This window comes from Candoia aspera, chromosome 6, assembly GCF_035149785.1.
Source record: "Candoia aspera isolate rCanAsp1 chromosome 6, rCanAsp1.hap2, whole genome shotgun sequence".
Lineage (NCBI taxonomy): Eukaryota > Metazoa > Chordata > Lepidosauria > Squamata > Boidae > Candoia > Candoia aspera.
Genome location: NC_086158.1, coordinates 34912332 through 34921196, shown reverse-complemented (window position 1 = coordinate 34921196; position 8865 = coordinate 34912332).

The window sequence follows — 8865 nt, the reverse complement described above, 5'->3', positions numbered from 1 at the left end:
TGATGGATGTTTTTACTTGAAGAATGGCTTTTAATATTGGTTATTTTAGGGTTAGTTTTTTTTTTTATTATTATTATTTTACACCATCCAGAGTCACGTCCTATGAGATGGGTAGCTATATAAATACAATGAATGAATGAATGAATGAATGAATGAATGAATGAATGAATGAATGAATGAATGAGAGAGAAAGAACCAGGGTTGAGGACTATGAACACTGGAAAATGGTCTCTGATAATTGGCAAGTTAATCAGGAGCTAGTAGTGTCATTGTCCCCCCATGACCTCATCCAAATCTCTTTCCCTGTGCCATTACTGTTCGAAATGAAAAATAATTGTGTTACCAATGTTATACTGACTGACGCAGATGAAAAAGAGAGTCACTTGGTGAGTGGGTGGCTGTATAAATTGAATAACTGAAGTCCTTTATACAGAGCAAAATGTATGGAAATCCCGCAACAAAATATAATGACTACTAGCATAGAAAATTTAAAGGGGACTTAGGCATATTCATAGGGAATGAATCTATTAGATCACGTATTTGATTTGAACTGACTCTATTAATCTTAGCTGATTTGTACAGTTCTTCTATTACTTATAAGAGCTATGTTCAAACAGTGGAAGTATTGCTCGGTGTAGAGAGCTGGAGAGCAGCTACAGAGAATGCTATTGCCCTCACAATTTTGGGCTTCCCAGAACATTTGGGAAACTGAATGTGTATGTTCCAACATGAATAGATAGACTAGAAGGCCAGTATTATGTAGATCACTGATTATTGTCTCGTTTTGCTGTACTTGAACTTTTAATGAGGTTTTAGCATTAAAGCATCTATTGCTGCATTTATTTTATACACTGTGTAAACAAATCAGGTCAATAACTGGAGGGTTTCTGTTCAACCGATATTAGACAGCAAAGTTTGCCAGTATAGAGTTTGATACACTGCCCTTGGAGACTTCCACTGATTTCAGGCCATGCAGCATGCTTGCAAACTTATAAGGTAGTTTAATTATAAGGTAATTTAATTGGGTATTCAAAGCAATCATGTCAGTTAAATCACAGTAAAACAATTCCTGAACAAAATATATCAGCAATTTAATCAAAGTAACAGTTCAGCTGCTCGACACTAAAATTAGTAAACAATACTTATAAACCAGCTAATATAAATTACAATAATATCAATAAAATATTCACTATGAGTGCCACACTAGTAGCTATGCCAAACCTATTTTACTCACATAAGCATGAAAAGGACCACATAAATAATCTCCTCAGCTCTGTTGGTTATATTCAAAAAGTAACCAGGAACATTACGCGCAGTATAATTTTTAGCAGAGTTTATAGGGACATATTTCTGAAGGCACCATTCTTCTGAACGATCCAATTATATTTATATCCTACAGTCTCTGCAATAAGATCGTAGTTCTCAATCAAGATGCCAAAGACTGACATTATCACTGAAATTCAGCAAAACTCCAAGCAAATTATATACGATTGACTATGATCCCTGTTACTGTATCATGGCTGTTCTAGAAGTTGCACAATGCAATTCATTCTTGGGCCTGGCCGTAACATGCTGAGACCCACAACCCCATCGAAAGGAAGGAAAAAATTCACTGAATCCTCTCATGCTTGAGTTAGTGGAGCTTTTGAGAGCAGAAAATGAGAGGATCTATTTGAAATTTAAAAAGGAAATGAACCAAAATTCAGAAAAGCTGTTAGGAAAATCCACAATGTAACCAAGATATAGGTGGTACAAAGCTGTGCAGTGGTCACTATTAAGTAGTTGTATGCAGAAGATCCCCAATTCACTTTAAAGCCTCAAGAGCTACAACCACTTAATGAAAATACTGAATTCAGTTGCTGGACATGCTTAGAAGACATTCTTTTATGCATCGTTTTTCTACTTCAGGTGACAAGTACTTTCCTACACTCTGTCTTCCCACAACCTTTTTGCATCTTACTGAGAATCTTAAAATAGCAATATGGTTCAGTTTTCATAGAAAATAAGTGTATCTGTTACTTCAGTAATTACTGTAATGTTACTATTTGCAAGTCTTTTTGTTTTCTACAACTTGTCCTATAATTTTTTTAAATAGGGAATGAAGATCCATGAGTCTTGCACTCCATTTTGGAACCTGGCTGATTTTTTTCTTGTTCAGTTTGTAAGTGATATGATTTTTAAATAAGACTGCTTGCATTTCCATAGCTTTCTTTCTGAAGAGAGTTACGTCGATGGATATTCAAGTACAATACAATAATTCTTATTTTTAACTTTCATTGTCTGGATGGGCAGTTGTGTAGGCTTTTTTCGCAGGGAAGTAAACTTTCATGACAATTTTATGCAGCTGTTTTCACAGGTATTGGCTTAAACCACAAATCCATCATTCCCCTAGGTCTCTCTTTTCCATGCCCATAAAACATGTATAATAATAAAATATTGTAAGGGATTTATTTCCTAGTAGAAATACTTCCAAGTCTTTTCAGGGACTGAATGACTCACAAGTTGCTTGGGGAATTTCCAGTCAGACAGACACTAGATATGCTTGAAGGTTGGAGAATATGACTTAAATTACTCACAACATAAATGATCTATTATGATTACTAAGCACGCCAAAAGATGACAGCCATCTAGTTATACTGTAGGGTGGTCTAAAATCATGATTTTCTCCATGGAATGAATTCAAACTAAAGTGCCATTTTTGGCAGCAACAAAATATTGGACATTTGTAAAAATATTTAATTTTAACATGAGAATGGAAAAATAATGATCCAGTGGTCAGGTTCACATATTTTATGGAAACAGAATACAGTTGTTCCTTCTGATTATGTAATATAAGGTCCTGTAAGAAAATAATGTAAAATAATTATCCAGTTCTATTTCTAGAAGACTCCAGATTATCATGTACAGCAGCTGAGAGATGGAAATGAAATGAACCCAAAGGTACCAAAGCTAATATTATCTCAACTAGACCAACAAACGGAGTGTGCACCTGCAACTGCTACCTAGTTTGCTATCTGAAGTAATCTCTACATGCAGTATTTGCATATTATTGCCTCGTGATTAGAAAATTATTTGTACCTTTGGGCAACTGCAGGAATTATAAAGGGGGAGGAGATGCAAAAGCATAATGTAGGCTTGATTTCCACACCTAACAGGCATCACTATTAGACCCCCGTTCGTTTCTCTTGCATATGTTCTTGTTTATCCTATGCTATGACAGAAACATAGTTTTAGTAATCTTGCAAATATTTTTTTCAGAAATTTCTCATCTCACTTTTTAAGGAAAAGAATCCCATGTTTTAATATGGAACATGGGAAGTTGCCTTGTGCTGGGTCAGACCATTGGCCTACCTAGCTCAATATTGTTTACACTGGTGCCAGAGCTCTCTGGGATTTCAGACTGGAATATTTCCCCGTTTTCTTTGTAGAAGCAAGAAATTAACCCTGGGATCTTCTGTGCACAAAGGAGAAGTTTTACCACTGAATTTCAGACCTTCTTTTGATCTTGGAAAGCCTGTTGTGCATTCTGTACAGAACAGCAGCGAAGTCTGGGGAAAAAATAACTGTTGCCGTGGAGCTGGGAGAGATGGTAGCCCAAAACTTGTACATTTTCTGGTATTTCTGGTGATTGTTTTGGGAAAGCTGTGGCCTATGCTGCTCAGATACATTGATATGTTATGCCTACCTGTTCTTTTTCTAATGCCTAAACCTGGAATCAGATGTTATCTTTCCACCTGTAACTAAAATCTTGAAATCCTAGAACACTGTTTGATATCAATCATGCCCTAGATCAACTGCAGCACCTTTAAGATGTCTGGACTTCAACATGCTGGCTGGGGAATTCTGGGAAATGATGTCCACACATCTTAATATTGCTAAGATTGAGAAATACTGGCCTAAAAGAAAAGAAACAAAGGATGTTTAATCCTAATCATATAATGGTACCTTGATAATTTAGATGGTAGGTCATGGAATTGCTATTTGTCTTCTACTCAAAGAAATGAGTTGTTCCCTAACCTAGCTGCAACTATGTAATGCCACTTAATTTTCCTTGCAGAACAAACTCTAGTATCTTCACAATGGAGTTCTTTACAATAAACGAGACAAAAATCCCTGAACAACCACATATCCTATTATGCTGAGGTCTCACTAACCATTCTTTTGCACAGTGGAATTTTGAGAACAAGGCAAAAACTTCAGGAGACATTTATTCATGAAAAACAAGGCTTGCAGAAAAGTATTATGGCAAAATATGCTGCCATAAGAGCATAATATATTTGACAAAATTTTCTCTTGTCTATTGTGAACTTTATTCCAAAGCCAGTGGGTTTTTTCCTCAGATTCTTTGAGCAGTCACACCATTTTTTTTCACTTGAAACACTTTTTTTTTTCTGTTTTAAAGAAGCCAATGAAGCCTAATTGATTTGAATAAACTCTATTTTATTTTGAAATTTTGAGCAGTCCAAACAAAAAGTTTTCATTGTGGTATAAATACAAAAAGGATTTAAAGCACATATTTGACAGCCAACAATATGGTATGCAAGAATTAAAACCGAGTCCCTAAGAGTGGTAGAATGTCTGACTTTATGAACAAGAACTCCTAGAACAAACTACTTTCACATATAGAGGGTATGCAAGCTCTCTGAACATAAAATAAAAACAAACCTGAAATTGGTATTGAACTTCAGGTATTTACCAAAAGATAAATATTTGCATTCTAAAGTAGTAAACTTATATAGGCACACACCATCAGTATTCTGCTAGACTGAATTTATAAAACCTGGTGAAAAGAAAATCATCTTCATCTTATAGCCTGCAGTTATATAATACAGATTTTAGAATAAAGAGTTAAAAATAAGAGGACATGATACATATTTTTTTAAAAAAATAAGATCTAAAATTATAGTATTAGGCGGGATTCAGGCAGGCATAGAACTAAATCCCATATGCCGAATAACTTTTAATAGTGCGTGATCTGCTTTTTGACAGAAAAGCATTGGAAACCCTACTGGGTATGTGTAAAGCAGATCTCTGAGTAGCTCAAACGCAATCCCAAAGATTTTATTGTATGAGGGAATAATAATCCCTTGACATAAAATTTTGGATAAGACTAATGAAAGGGTCACATTATGTTTTATCATTTAAAATTTCACAATTTGAATCAAAAATGTATGTATCCTGAAGACAATCTTGCTTATAATTTGAAAAATAACTTGATATAAGAAACCTGCAAGTTATTCCTTGATTTAATGCTGTTTTACACACAGGAATGGAAATCTAGAAAATACAAGCTTTGTTAAAGAGAATCTACTATGGCTTGTTTCTGTGACATGAAGTGTGTCCGCGTGCATGCGTCCATACACAGACATGTACTATAATGCCACCTTCTGGTTAAGTTTATTTTTTAGTCAGAGTCGTGTAACTCTATGGCAGCCCAAAATCAGAAGACATCTAGTAGCTCACAGAGGCTTATGCCTTTTAATAAATTTGTTAGCCGAAGATGTTCCAGACACCTTCTGATTTTTTTAAAATTTTACTTTATATGTGTCTGTCTTGTCATTCTTCAGAAGAATAAAACTAAGTTCTAAAGTATACTGTGCTAAGAGAGAAATTATCATTTTTCAAGAAGTTATATTTAAATCCATTATTTCATTCAGAAAGACACATAGGAATATAACCGAACAGTTGAGGATTAAATTCTCTTCATATTAAATTACTTAATTATTTAACCAATTTTTATATAGATAGAACAGAATGGGTAATTACTTAAAATATTTCTTATAAACTAAATCCATATGCAAAGATCAAAAAGCCGTAAAAGACTATTAAGTGGAAAAATGTCATTTTTTTTTCAAATTATTAAAAGATGTATCTGCTGTGAAGTAATCAATTAATTTATTTCCTTGCAAAGGAGTTGGAAGGGACTTTGTCTTAATTTTGTGTGTCATATTTCAACCTGAGAGTTGGTACCAGGTATCAGCATTCCTTTGGTGGAACAGTTGCATCTATGGAGCTTTCTGCAAGTGTTCCAGACTTCTGCTTCTTCTACTCTCTCCTGAGGTCCCTAATCTGAATTCTGCCTGAAGTTAGGTAGGTCCTTAAGGCAACCATGCCAAAAGCCATCAACAGTAATCTTGGACTAAGGCAGTGTTCTCAGCCTCAGCATCTTCAAGATGTACTGACTTCAACTCCCAAAATTCCCCAGCCAGCATGCTGACTGGCAAATTCTGGGAGTTGAAGTCCCCACATCTTAAAGCTGTAGAGATTGAGAAATACTGGACTAAGGTAAACAAGTATTCTATAAAGTCTTGTTTAGCAAGTACTGCACTCATAGAAAGACAGTGCAAAGAATCCGGATGTAAAAGGGAAAAGGTGCACCTTTCAGCACGTCCTTAAATCAAATGTATTATTTTTTCTGGGATTCCACAGTCACTGCTTAAAGAGGTAAGGAAATGATGCAGCTGTTTAAGGAATTGCTGACAAGCACAACATGCGCACCAACACACACACCCTGAATCACCTTTTTTCCTTTGAACCTGGATATCCCCCAGCTTTACATCATAGCATGTGAAATGGCAGCGACAGCAGAAATGCTTAGGATGAATTGTTCACGTCATCATAACCCATTTTTCTTAATATATCTATCATAATCACATGCATTTTTCTGACTGCAGATTGTAACATTTTACTGTAACTATGTTTCAAATTACGTTCTGTCAGCTAAAAGAAACTTTATTCATCTGGCAAAATCATGTATCTGAAGCAACCGAAAATAATCCTTTTAGTGACATTAGGACATTTCCATTAAGTTCAGGATGCTGTATGATCATATATTGAGTTGGATCTACTTTGGAATGAACAGCAGCAGCAGCAGCAAAAGTGTGGATTCATAAAATTGGTGTGCTAGAACAGCTTATGATTTTGAAGTATCCATTTTTAAAGGCTTTATCAGGTGTAGAATTAGTTTAAGAATCATGATATTACCCTTCATTTTAAGCTTGCCCAGGACTTCTCTGATTCACTATCTTTGGATAATTTTTGTTGGAATGCTCTCATATGGACTTTATAGTAAATGCATAATTGGGAGGGTGGGTGGAACTTGGTTGCCTGAATCTACCTGAGTGTAGAAATGGAAAAATATAGAACCATTTTTCTAGAAGTAATATTTCTTCATAACAAAGTACTGTAATACTATGTTTTTATCCTTTAAGACAGTCAGCATTTGTACCCTATTGTTTATGATCAATAACATCTTTGTCAATAATATTTATGAGCAATCAAATTTGTTTAAATGAAAGGTTGCTGGGCAATCTGTTCCTTTAACATTTTTTTATCCTCAACTAATGATTATATCTGTTCTGTTTACTAAAGTTATATAACAAGATCAGTCTCATTAAGGAAAATTGCTCCCTGCTAAAAAGATCCAGCAGAATGGGTTGTAACAAGAGGTACATTTTAATATAACCATCAAACTAAATATTGCAAGCCTATAGGAAACACATCTGCCACAGAATAGCCAGGGAGAGACCATTTTTCCAATTGGTTATATCTTAAATATCCCTGCATTATTTTAAAGTATTTCAGCAAACCTAGCCTGCAATAAGACTATTTTTGAACAGCTTATAGAACTAAATTTTAAGTCTTTCCCCATGCCCCCATATGCTTCAGTTCTTTGAATCATATAGGAACAAATGCATACAATGATAAAGGGAACTAACCTTGATTTAAGCCATTGCCATAAATAAACTTTAGGCTATAACCCTATGCTTGCTGATCTGGGAATAAATCTTTCTAAATTCCATATAACTTCTGAATAGGCAAGAGTAGGATAGCACCATTTCAATTACTTAATTTTCTCTAATAAAAAAATCAGATGCACTAAGACACAAATTTTTAGAATATTGTCTTTCAACTAAATAACCACAAATGAATTCACAAGCTTGTCTCCTGGTACCACTAGATATGTTTGCAAAAAAATAAAAAAAATAAAAAAATCAATTAGAAAACAATAATTCACAGGTGGAAATTTGCTTGGAACAGCAGTGCTGTAGTTTAAAAAAAAAATGGGGGATTTTTGTATTTATTACAGAACACTAAAATATTTGTAATACTAAGAATAGTTTCTTTTAAAGATAATACAGCTACTATGAGTTAGTGAAGACCAATTTTTAAATTATAGCAGACTATAATTGTGTAAATGTTGAAATAAATTTTAAAGACTATACTCTCTGGGGAAAAAAAGGAACATTTTACAATTTCTGCATAGTGCATCAGAAATGAAGCAAAGAATGAAGTACAAGTGAATACTTAAATGCAGAATGTTCAGTTATTATTTCTCTAGTTAATTCTATTAGCATTTGATTTTGACATGTTCTTTAAATCTAGTAAAGTTTGGCATTTAGTTATTGCAGATTTCAGGTCAATGAAGGAACTCTTACAAGAATAAGTTTGCTGAAGTCTGGCATAATGCTGAAGTACTAAGATCCTTGTCACCCTGCCCTATATTGGTTGATTCTTGGTTCAAAATAACATGATCTAGAAATACTTTTAAGTCCCACTGGGATTTATGAGCAGAAGTTGTATACAGCTCAGGAGAACAGAAATAAATCTTACACAGATCTTAACATTCTTCTGTTTGTACAGCAAAAAATGCTTGTTAATTAAAATATACACCCACAGCATACTGAACCCTAGGGTTAGATGTTAAAATTATACCTTCCCTGACCCCATTTCTACAAATGAAGGCCACTTTTTTAGTGAGAAATCTAAATTTCCCCATGAGACCAACTGAGGTAGTAAAATGGGAAGCTTACTATTAATCTTCACCTTTCATTTTATTTCAAATTGCAAAATGGAGTTTCAGAT